At 37.7% G+C, this 13,441-nt stretch overlaps 1 protein-coding gene across 40 annotated transcripts in view; it reads right to left on the bottom strand.

The window, feature by feature from the left end:
* The window catches only part of RIMS2 (regulating synaptic membrane exocytosis 2), a 479,246-nt gene that overhangs the window by 39,246 nt on the left and 426,559 nt on the right, over positions 1-13,441 (bottom strand). The gene's annotated exons all lie outside the window — the stretch shown is intronic.

The following is a 13,441-nucleotide window of genomic DNA, read 5'->3' as shown; positions in this document are numbered from 1 at the left end:
ATCCTCCTGAATTCAATTATCTTTGTGGTCTACTCATTGAAATGTAGATGAAATTAGCCAAGGAATTATAAAACTACAAGGTGCAATGGAGGGTGCACACAGGCAAATAAATCCTCCATCATGGAGTGGTGACTGCATGAAACTAATTTTCTCAGGCTATATTTATAGTACCAACGTCTAGAGGGGCAGGATACAACTTATAACCAACTTCATGACTTCTTAGCCCACTCCCTGCCACTATTTTGGCCCAAGCCAGCAGAGCTTTCCCAAAAAGCAGTTCAGGAGACAGCATGGGCATGGGAGGATTCCAACAGATTTTAGAGATGAGGTGATTCTGTTATGAGGAAAGCTTAAAACAGGTTAGCCATATGGACATCAGCCAGATCTTGCTCTCAGAACAAGAGACATACCCTGGTCTTTTTTATTTATCTGTGCAACCTTAAGTGATCATAACATGGAGAGCTCTGGAGGTCTCTCTAGAAGGAGACCTTCAAATTCCTTTCCATATATACTGAGTATCTTCAAACGCCAGATGAGAACAGTATGGCACCAAGGTAAAATCAAATGACAGAAAGTTTTTTCCTCAATCCAGGAAAGCTGAGAATATGTAACATGGACACAAGTGGCACATGTTTAGATTCATCTTCCCACTGAGGAGAGACAAGCATGGTGGCAAAAGCCAAGATTCAGCTTGGACCATCTGAGAAAATTCATTTCAAAATTGCAAAGAATCCTTTGCCCAGTGGGCTTCTGTTCAACTGTTCCTATAATCTGCCAACACGCTGCATGAAAGCACTTGCTTAAATGGAATAGCAGAAGGCAAAAGGCATGCCAGTTGACTTCTACTGTGCACTGAGCATTTACAGACCTCTCTGTAAGGAAGCTGCTGAACCAACTGATCTGTTCCTTTTCACACAGCCTGACCCCTAAGGGTGGCTGTTGCTGGCACCTGGCTTCTGTCAGTACATTAACAGAATATGAGGAGTCTCAGCTTGCACGCTAGCTGAGAAGTGGTGCTTTTAGAGGTCACCCCTCCAGACTTTTATGTATTTTACCTATTTAACTGCAAGTGATTTTCTATACTTCCTGGCATTTCTGTCCCTTTACTGATGAAGACATGACTTTGTCTATTGGCGAAGTTAAATAACAAAGTGTGGTAACAGCAGCAGTGAGACAGCTGAAGGGTTTCTCTAGTTGTCATCCTTTAGTGGTCCTAGAAAAGGCAGAGAGCTGAAGCAGGAGAAGGAATTTGTTTTGTGTGAAAAGTGGATTCACATGTCTTCCCTCCCTTTGTGAGGGTTGGTGTCCCTCAAATGTACCACTAAGTTCAGTGGAACTACTCATATGCTTAATAGAAAACACATGTACTCACATAATTTCCAACTTTCATAAATAATATTCTACTTCAAAAATAAAATCAGAATGTCTTTACAACAGGCAAATAATAAAAAGTCTGCCCAAACCTTTTTATTCCTCCAAGTTACACATATTCATATAAAACAATTTTATTTGCATCCTCTGGATGGGAGCTCAATTTTGAGTCGAGTAATGCAACCCATGGTATCCAGAGATCGTGACTGAAACATGACTGAATGTGACTGAAACAACTTTTCAGTCACCTACAAACCACCAAGGAAACAACTGAAATGCCTGCTCTCTAGAAATGCCTGAGAACAGCAGGGAGCTCAGTACAACCTGGGAAACGAAGAGGATGTATCTACCCGAGAAAGAGTGAAATAACAAGGAAATAAAGCTGGTATCAGGGGGAAGAGGTCCTTCACCCTATTCAAGAAAAAGCACATTTTGGTGTAACACAGGCGATGTTTCTAACTAGACTTTCAAAGCCAATAGTGGTCCTATTTTAGTTTTGAAGACCCTTTCAGGATGCATGAATTTTCACAAGATAATTATTCCAATCTGTGAGTTTAAGGTCTCAAAAATATTAATAAAAATATTAATACAACCCAATCTCACATACTCTATTATACTGTATTAAAACAAGAGTAGAATATTGCCTTGCTAGAACATGTATTATAATTTACAGTATACAGTTTCTTTAAATATCAGTTTTATTTTGTAAGGTATTACTATGTCATCTTTTCCACTTAATGTTAATTAAATATGGTACTGCCTTAATCATGGCAGGTTTCACACAAAATATTGCATTAATTTTGCATTTTGAAAAATATTTAAGATATCTACTTGATAAAACTCAGTAATGTTGTTAATTATTAATTAATTTAGTTAATCACGGGAAGTATTTTTTCCTTCACAGTACACATTTGTTCTTGACAGGTATTACTGCAGCAAATAGCAAAAAGAGCACTTATTACTGTGAGTATTTTCAATTAAGTCTCAATGTGATTTCATAGACTGAGCTAAAAATAATTTTTGCTGGCACCAAATTCTACCTAGAGAATGGCAGGACCTAAATATTAGAGTAGTATGCTTACAAAAGAGGATAGAATCTGAATGTAACTTTTGGAGCAGAGTTTTAATTCATGTCAGATAACATATATATATTAGCATTTCATATTATAATGAAAAGATCATGACAGTAAAAAAATTCAATGTTTTTCACACAAGCACTTTCAAGCATAGGAAGAATTCCTAAAAATAGGTATAAAAAGACAACCCCCCCTCCCAATGTTAAGGAGACTGAGTTTTGATTACTTTAGAATAAAAAGTAGGACTGCTAAGAAAATATCTCCCAAAGGTTCTGTTCATCTTGTAGAGATACACAGAGAAACATAGACAAATTAATTAGCTGATGAGGAAAAAAATAATTTTTTGCCTTTGTTAAGGAATCATTCATGTTTTCCTAACTATGCTCCAGTAGAAATGGTTTGAGAAGAACCTGCATATTTTCTTCCTTCTGTGACATGTTCACAATGACAATTTTTGGCTTCTTAATGTGTTCTCTGAGCAGGAAGAGTGTGTTTAACTAAATTCACATATGCCTAACAGTATTAGAAAAAATCCTATCAGTTTGTTCAAGCAGTAATCAAAATGCCCTAACAAAACGTGTACTGACATTTAAGAAAAATCTTGGAGAAATTCCTCAGTCGTAAGCTGCTGAAACATACAAAAACTGTAGAAAAAATACACAGTTCATCAGTGTACTCCTAGAACTAGATTCTCAAGTTTCCACTGAATTTGGATGCACTTGTGATGTCTTCAAAACCCTCACTATCCATGGCAAAAGCATTTGGTAATTGCTAAGTATAAGGATGTTTTACTTCAACAAATTGAAACCAAACCAAACCAAACCAAACAAACAAACCAACCCCTGAAGTTGTCCAATAGCATAATTAAGAAGAACATCTCATTCCAAAGAAGTAAACCTGAAAAATCCTGCTACTAGCCCAAGTGATGCCTAAATTTCCCAAATCAGCTTTTTAAATCCTAATTTTCCCTCTGATTTTGATTCTGTGCCTGTTAAGAAGCTACTGACTCTTGCCAACATCAGCATTCAGAAAACACAGGACCCATACATTCTGCCTCAGGAACAAACCTGCTAAGCTTTAGAAACTGCAGCTACAGGACCCTGCTTAAGAAATGTAGTTTTGGCGAATGCTTTCTATACTGGATCTCTAGAGAAGTAGAACATAAATCTCAGTTTTATGTTGCAACCAGGAGGGTGTATCCATCTGGATTCACAGCCACTTCCCTGATGTAGAAGACTAAAAGATTTCCTACTTTCATAGAGAGTAGCTGGCACACACCATCTGAAACATACCTGACACGCATTGCTTTGCAAACTGAAGTTTTTGCTAGCATCCCAAAAAATTGAAATCCTAGGCCAAATAAAGCATGGATAAAGGGAGCTGTGACTATAGGCTAACAGGCTAATTTGTAACTAGAGGGTTCAGCTCCCGGATCCAATATCCAATGGTTGCCTGTGTGTTTTCTATGAATCACCACTGGTACATTTAGCTAATTTTAAATTACGCTGTTGTTTATATAATTTCTCCTATAAGATTTTTCTGATAGTGGCACATATGAATTTTGAATGATAGCATCATCACAGAATCACAGAATGGTTGGGGTTGGACAGGACCTCTGGAGATCATCTAGTCCAACCCATCTGCTAAAGCAGGTTCACCCAGAGCAGATCACACAGGAACGTGTCCAGGTGGGTTTTGAATGTCTCCAGAGGAGGAGACTCCACAGCCTCTCTGGGCAGCCTGTTCCAGTGCTCTGTCACCCTCAAAGTAAAGAAGTTTTTCCTCATATTCAGAAGGAACCTCCTATGCTTCAGTCTGTGCCCGTTGCCCCTCATCCTATGATTGGGCACCACTGAAAAGAGCCTGGTCTCATCCTCTTGCCATCTACCCTTGAGATATTTATAAACATTGACAAGATCGCACTTTGTCCATGGAAGAAAAAGCCAATCTAAATGGGGAATATCCCAATTCATTATGAGGGACACCTACACGAAGTCCAGAAGCATGAAAAACCCACACAACTGTATTTTCAGTATCTGCACGATTTCTCATGAGCAATGTATCTTGTGCAGCACTGAAAAGCAAAATGAATGTTTACCTCCCCATTTTATCCAATGGAGGGCACAGATTAGTCTTATTTGTAATACAGGCATATGAAAGCCAGCTGAAAACGGCAATATGAGAGTGCAGTGAAACTCTTTTTTTTTTTTTATTTAATACTTCTACTTAAGTTACATATCAGTTAAAGCCAGATAATTGTTCTGAATTAGTCTGTAAGGCATGCCCCTAACGCCACCTTTAGTTTCAGGGCTATTTTAATGATTTTTAACATTCATTTATCAAAAGGGTATTAATAGTATTGTTGATTGCATGAGTAGTGTTAAAGGCAATATCTCAATATTGAGATATGATTTGCTAAGGGACCCTTAATATTTCATGTACTTTAAGTATAATGAAGGAAATCCTTGTTATTATGAAAAATTAAATTTAAAAAAAAGATGCAGCCCTAATTAATCTGTAAATATAAATCTCATATTTATTTATTTTTGGTGCTAAATCCATGATTCTGATAACTGTCCATGACTAAAGTATAACAGCCCTCTTCCTGCTGGCCTTTGGAGATCTGAAGTAAACCTCCTTTCACAGCACATTGTTATTTAGTGAAGGTGCTTCATAGAGCAATGTGTAGAAACATAGAATCGTAGGATGATTTGGGTTGGAAGGGACCTTAAAGATCATCTAGTTCCAACCCTCCTACCATGCGCAGGGACACCTTCCACTAGGCCAGCTTGCTCGAAGCCCCATCCAGCCTGGCCTTGAACATTTCCAGGGATGGGGCATCCACAACTTCTCTGGACAGCCTGTTCCAGTGTCTCGTCATCCTCATGGTGAAGAAATTCTTTCTAATATCTAATCTAAATCTATCTTTTTTCAGTTTTAAACTGTTACCCCTTGTCCCATCTTTCTTGTAGGTCCCGTTTAAGAACTGGAAGGCCACAATAAGGTCTCCCCAGAGCCTTCTCTTCTCCAGGATGAACAACTGCAACTCTCCTAGCCTGTCCTCATAGGAGAGGTATTCCATCCCTCTGAGCACCTTTGTGGCCTCCTCTGGAGCTGCTTGAGCAGGTCCATGTCTTCCTTATGTTGGGGGCCCCATAGCGGGACGCAGGACTCCAGGTGGGGTCTCACCAGAGCAGAGCAGAGGGGCGGAATCACCTCCCTGGACCTTCTGGCCACACTCCTTTTGATGCAGCCCAGGATACAATTTGCCTTCTGGGCTGCAAGTGCACGTTGCTGGCTCATGTTCAATCTTTCATCCACCAGTACCCCCAAGTCCTTTGCCATAGCGCTGCTCTCAATCCACTCATCATCCGGCCTATATCCATGTTTCAGATTGCCCCAGCCCAGGTGCAGGACTTTACACTTAGACTTGTTGAACTTCATGATGTTCACGCAGGCCCACCACTCAAGCCTGTCAAGGTCTCTCTGGATGGCATCCCTTCCCTCTAGAGTATTAACCACACCACTCAGCTTGGTGTAATCCACAAACTTGTTGAGTGTGCACTCAATACCACTGTCTGTGTTCCCCACAAAGACACTAAATAATACTGGTATTATCCTTCTGTAACAATACAAACAGTAGTCATTGAGGTGGCTATGTAAAAAACTGACAATACTAGAAAAATTAATTCAACTGGAAACAACTAAAATTGAATTTTCTTGCCTAAAATATAAACTACATAGATACACAGAACAGTATCCTAGATATTTCAGGCAAACTGAAAACTGAATAATTGCCGGAGTAAAAGTATGAAATTACTCTACAGCATGGGCGTAGGAGTGGTTACATTCGGTTTACATCCTAAAATTACATTCGGCCCTTTGAAGGCAACTGTGAGGCTCATGCGGCCCCCGGTAAAAATGAGTTTGACACCCCTGCCCTACAAAGTTCTTTTCACTGTCGAGTTTCAGTATGATGAAGTCAGAGTCCTTTTTTACAGAATATCCAACAAGAAATTCACATATATCACATGTTAACTAAGGGATTCTAAAATCCCAAAAGGAGTTTTCAAACTGAAACTTTTTGAAGGAAAGCCTAAATTATTCTGTTGAATAGCTCTCACATAGCCTAAAAAAGAAATGCTCTCCAGATTGAATTAATTCAGAAAGGACTGTGGTGGGTTTTCCTTATGTAACAACACAAAAGAAAAAAACTTGTTTACTGTGAAAACTGAAGTAAAATAGCTTTAAAGTTTGTCAATTATATGTATATATTTTTTTAGCAGGGATCTTATGAGAATTGTTCTGCTCTGAATAAGAAGATAGCTTAGCAGCATTCTTACCATGAAAGATCACCCTACATTTCTCTCTCTATTTTTACCTCTAATTATGAAAAGGAAGAAAACTTGTGGAAGGTCAAGCTAAATGTTCTGATCACACAGCTTTCTCTTTTTTTCCCCTTATTAATGAAATCAGGTGGTAATATGAGTGAGTTGCTTTTTATTGAAAGGTTTAGGAACACAGAAGATCATTTTTGGAAATACAAGTAGAGTTTTTTAATCATTCAAATGCCTACCACTGGGATTTTTCATTTATCTTCTGCCACAGTCTTCTCATTACAGGACTTCCTTCTCATCTACCTGGAATTTCCACTTATATATGGCATGAGGTCTCTCTCATACTTTCTGTATGAGAAGTGTCTTCCAGAGGACTTCTATAAGATCATAACTAGCACTGAACTACTGTTCAGTTATGACACCTCAGCTATGTATTTCTTTTCACTGCATCCATCTCTCACTGAAGCTTTATGAAAATATGAGGACTCAAATGTATACCTACCTCCTCTACAGAAAATCCCTTGAGGAGAGTTGCATAAATTTTGTACTGCCTTATCTTCTCTCCTAGTCTTTTCCTACATGTGGAAGAAAAAAATTTAAAACCCAAAATCTATCACCTTAATAAAATATAGCTAAAAGCCTGTGTAATCAGCCTTTTTAGCTTGCAATTACAGTCTATTTATCTATTAGCTACTCTCCAGAATTTATTTCGTAAAAGCTGATTAATGCTCTTGGTAATATGTTTATTATAATGATACTTTCTCTTTGGTAAAGGATTCAGGTCACAATCCTCAATTAATCAGGAGGACAAATTAGCCTTAATCTCTTGTCAACTGCTAATCCTGTATTTCTATCAATGTAATATGGGTTTATGTTGAAACTAAAAGAGATTACACATCAAGGATACTGATACAAGTATAATACAACACATTAAAGCAATTTCTTAACATTAGCAATCTTTCTCTGGAATAGGAGAGGAAATAAAACCCCAAACCAATGGCTTGCTTCAAATCACCTGAATTATATATGTGATTTTAGAAAAATTAAAGTACATGGCCAGATTTAAAGTAGTGAATGATAACTTCGGTTGCCATTTTGGCCACATAAATTTGTTCTAGGGATAGAAAATAAAAATGTATATTATGAAAACAAATACGTTTTTAGTTCCATAAGTTGTTTACTTGCCATATTGGATCTCCTTTTTAACAATAAAAGGCAATCAATGTAGTTTTTCTTTTAGTTACCACTGGTGGAAGTGATTAATCATCTTCTTTTTAGTAGTAGGAAACATATGTACTGTATGTGTGGTAGAAGACTGTTTTTATATAAATCTGAACTTTGAATTGAGAAATATGAAACTCCATACAAGACCAATGTTCCCTACAGATTTCAATAACTGAGGAAATTGCTCTACAGGCTACATGGTTGGTTCATGACAGACGTAAGTGAGACTATTCTACTTATGAGTACGGTACTTTAGACCATAGTTTCAACACCCTGCAAACCATAGAGAATCAAAAATTTGGCTTTTAACACACACACATGCACAGAGAGAGAAAATAAAATCTCAATCAAGCTTTTTTCTCTGAGAGTCCTACTTCTCTTTCATTTCTTCTAAGAAAAGATGTAGCTGTAAAATATCAACAGTTCAAAATACTTTAACCTTTTTCACTGGGATCACTCTTTGGACCTCTCCAGAATTTGTTAAAATGGAAGTGCCTTTTTGATGAACATTATTCAATTCTCTCAAGGGCAATCATCATTTTATTTGCACTGAGTCAACTGGTTTTTGCCTTTTTTTTTTTCTGCAGAGAAATATAACTTCAACAATATAATGCCATAGTTTAACCCCAACAAAATTATAAAGGATATTAAGAGAGCTCCAAACACTATTACACACTGTCCCAAAACTCCACTTTTATAACCCTATAATGTCATGCTACACATGGCATCTTGCCAAAGTTTATCTTCATCCTAAAGGAGGGACAGCCTTCATCTTGGTCATTCAAAAAAAAAAAAAGGCTTTTTGGTTCTCATGAGATTTTAATCGGTTCTAATACTTGTCTGTCTCTTGGTTGACCTTGCATAGTTTACCAGTGGTTTTCCCGTGATTTTTACCTTGGAAGAATTCACCTATTAGAACAAATAATTAGCTTACATGGAGCAACATGTCGCCACAGAGAACCTGGAGCTCAGGCAGTATCAGTTGACCCTGCTCTGTTTACATATGAAGGGCCCTTGGAGTAACACTCAACCACATGGTTACACCTCTCTGCAGGCACTGGTCACTCTCCAGTCATGCTGTTACATGCTTTTTGTCATCTGTTTTAATAGATGCCACCTATTGTGATTGTATACCCAAAGACGTCATGGGACTAAGTCTCTGAGAGTGTGCTGGACCCTGTCCATGTGACTGTATGCATGCACACAGAGGAAATGTTTTAGTATGGTCCAGATTCTGAAAAAGTCTTGAAAACACAAGTTAAACTGCTTAGGCTTTTGGATATAATCAGCCTGCAAATGCAATAAGTCTTGGCTAACTAAAGACAAGACAAAATATTCTCCCAGGTAAAGGAGAAATGTCAGCTAAATAAGGGAAGTCAAGACACCCAGGTATCCACCTGCCAGAGACAGTGCATGTAAGTTGAAAGGGAGATCTAAGATCTTGCAATTAGAAGAGGGCAAAGACTTCACTCATTAATGAAATACAACTGAGAGTTACAGGTCTGCACCTGTATGCAAGCCTGATCATCCATTCCCTCAGGGCTGCTCAACAGGATAAGGATTGCATTCCAGATAGGAATAGCCAAGCAAACACAGTTAAGATGCTAGTTTGGATTTGCATTTTGTATTTTGCTTTCCTCTGTAAAGAAAGACAGTTTTGCCTGGGGAATCAGGACCTGAAGGTTACAACACAAACTCTTTCTAACCTGCCAAATGTAGTTTATAGTAATGATTGCTTCACTCAAGTGTAGGGAATAGTACTTTAGCTATTTTTTGTAGCACTGAAAAGGTACAGGAACCAGAACTAAAATAAATTTTGATTTACCTTGCCGCTCTATTGTATATTGTCTTTTGCTAAAGTCTTATCTAATAGTTACTTTAAGTAAAATTACTTTTGTGTCATCCAACCATTAGCTTGATTTCAAGGTTAAAGAAATTGCAGGAGTTTTGAGGCTCTTTTTTTTTTTTCTTAATTGCTTTGAAATATATCAACACAGTTCACAAAATACTCATCCTGTACTTTCTCACACTTAAAATTTACATTTAAATAAATAATAGGAAAGAAATAGCACAGCAGTGATACGCATTGTTAAAAGTAGAATGAACTTTTAAAAAATAAATTACAACTCCCCTTTAAGCCCAAATGGAAACCAGAGAATGAGTCTCATCTATTTTTATTCATGTTTTCAGTATTCCCATGGTGTTAACTCTGGCATTTTTTCTGCTCATTCTTTTCTCATAACAATAGTGATCCACAGAGCACCACTTAAGATCTTTTCATGTAATGGATATGAGAACACACTTGGATTCTCTCACTATGATAATCTGACCAGTTCCTAGGGCCTATGTTAATGAGGTCAGATCTCTTCAACTTCTTGAGTTATGACTTTACTTTCATAAATTACTTTTGATGGGCTTGGTCAGCAGAGTTACTAGATTAGCAATTTTCTAGAAAATTAAGACTGTGTATGTCTGAGGAGAAAAGAGCATTGCTTATTCGGGTTTTTGTCATATTTCAGATGTATTCAGTTCTCTCTCTGGAGGCCTCCCAAAACAGAATAAACACTAGCCATAGTTGAATGAAACCCAAATACCGTTGTTAGGTGTTAATTTTTTTACTATTATTATTATTATTACTATTACTCCTTTTACTCTCACCTGTAACAACAAATCAACATACCCTTTGCCTGCAAAAACCCAAACCACCATTCCTACCTGAATATACTGAAAGAATTACAGACTAGAATAAAAACTACTTTGTTGTATGTATTTTGAGTGTCAATTTATAATACCATGCCAAGGAAAAAGAAAAACATAGAATTAATTCAAAAAGACAGTAAAAACATACCTTTTAAGGCATTTATGGTAAATCTGATTCATGGTTCTGAAAGCAGATATTATGGCCCACTTTCAAAAAAACTTCTGGCATAGATTTAGTTACAAAATACGAATGATGAAAACCACTGAAATACAATTATGCTTTACAAAAAACTTGGAAAAAGCTTCAGAGATACTGATAGGCATTTTTTTCACTGACTTCCACATGACACACAGTTTATAAAAGCCTAGTTGCTATAAATATAATCACAAATTTCTATAGAAGTAGTATTGTTATCTCATGATGTCAGTATGCTTTTTCAAGCCTGATATGTAAAGAGATACTTGCCTCTCACCTGAATGACATAATTTCTTAAAAAAATACCGAAGAACCCTTTATATTTTGACCAGTTTCTATGTGGTACTTGTGCCTTGCCACCTGAGTATCCCCTGACTCTCAGTTCCAGAAAACTGTACTTACAGGATATCTACAGCACATTAGCGTTTTGATCCCTGCTCTTGTATCAATGCTTGTACCAATACATGATTCCTGGTGCAGGCACTTACCGTGTGAAAACAGGAACATGATGAGACAGACAGGAGAAATTTATAAATTCGTTAAACACATTAACTGCAAGTTTTAAACCTCCAGCATTCATGTATAACACTAGTGTCCAATATTTACTTTAAGATGTGCTGATGGATGCTTAAGACACCCAAAACACTTCATGATGTGACCTCACCCTCACCAACCAACAGGCCATCACCTCGTAACACTGGAGACACAGCACCATACACATACTTCCTCCCGGTGCTGACTTGTGGCCACAGGCTTGCTCACCGTATCACCAGTGTGCTTGCATGACCCAACTGTTTGAATGGTGCACGTGCCTGTCCTGCCAGGTGCAGCCACATGTGGCCACCAGACAAGGCCCCTCAGAAGCACGGTCAAAGTGGGCAGCAGGAGCTGGCGTGTGGTAACAGCTCAACAAAACAACCCATATCCAACCGATACAAGAGAGGCCTTTTTGGAAGGCGGCAGCTGGAGGTGCAATGGCTGCTCTTGTCCGGCCAGGCACAGGCCACCCCTGAGCACAGACCTCTCTACAGGGAGCAGCCGAGGGCAAAAGGCCACTGGCCAGGGCCGAGCCAGCTCCCCTGGTTCCTGCTGCTCCACTAACAGCACTGAAATACAGCTCCTTATTCAAGAGTTTTTCAAAACATCCCATTCACACTCAATGGGTCAAGAGAACTTGAGTACCTTTGAAAGAGTTGCATTTCACATTTGTCCCTGACTTGAGCGCTTAATGAGTTGTTGGGCAGCTCATTGGATATAACAGAGACAAAAACTTCAGATTGAAAGTCCCAAATAACTAAGACAGCACGGTATTCAATCAAATCTAGGTGAGCCACACAGTACAGATTCTAGTGCTGAGACATACTTGAACACCATGCAAAGAGCTGACATTCTTCATTTGATATCTTTTACAGTAAGAGACACCAGATTAGATCAGAACTAATAATCTAGTGCATTGTATTTGACTTGATATTCAAACACATCAATACAGTTACCTGTCTATGTACTGTCACATGAGTAAAATTTAGATTTCTAGGTGAGCAAGTGGCTAAGTTTATTTCTTACCCAACCAGACATTTCCCAGATCTGTATAAAGATGATTTCATCTTTTGCCTTGCATACATTTGAACTCAGTAAAAATAGAAATGCATATGAAACTAGCGTTTCCATAGCCTGCGAGTGAGCTGGTAAAACATGAGACTCCTGCAAAGACTTGCCTACTGATGGAGTCATCAGTGCCTGAAAGATATTCAGAGCTTTCACTATATACACTCTTTTTCCTCTTCTTCTTCATTCCTTCCTGTCTCGTATCACATTCAGTAAGATGCACACTCAAGCTCCCTCCTCTCTTTCTGTACTCCTTCATCTGCACTGTCACCCCTCTTCCTTACCCTTCCTTTACCCTCTTTTTTACTTCCACTCTTTCCAGGTACTTTAAATCCACCTCCTGCAAAAGTTTACATTAAAAATTTCCTACAATTTCTGACATTGCAAATAATTGTTCTGTTCCATTTGCTCATATATTAAAACTCTTATCACTTGGGTTTCACGATATAAACTTTCCAGAGAACTGAAAAATCTCTTATTAATGTTTGAATGGTGGTTAGCACAATGGAGAGCTTCAGATGGGACCACACATAGCTGAACATATATATATATGTACACACACGTATATGTTGAACCATATATATATATGTGTTGAACCATATGACAATGTCAAACAGTTTTTCTTAAACATTGAACATACAATATATCTTATGTATATACTTTGAAATATATAAATACATATATGTGTATAACTATAGAATTTGCTTAAACACTTTTTAATGAATACGTCATTTAAATAAAAGTAATCTTTTCCTGTTTAAATACACTCATCCTAATACAGCTTTCTTAATTGACAATGAGAGCTTTTCAGAGTGCATTATATGGATTTTCCCTGAAATAGGAGAAATAGAAAAAAATGCGTAAGCTTTTAAATGCTTTAGGCATCGAAGCAGAAAAACTCTCCTTTTTTCCTAGATAGAATATTTTAACAT

The sequence above is a fragment of the Caloenas nicobarica genome, chromosome 2, assembly GCF_036013445.1.
Source record: "Caloenas nicobarica isolate bCalNic1 chromosome 2, bCalNic1.hap1, whole genome shotgun sequence".
Classification (NCBI taxonomy): Eukaryota; Metazoa; Chordata; class Aves; order Columbiformes; family Columbidae; genus Caloenas; species Caloenas nicobarica.
Note: the sequence above shows the minus strand (reverse complement) of the source record. Positions and strands in the feature narration are given on the sequence as shown.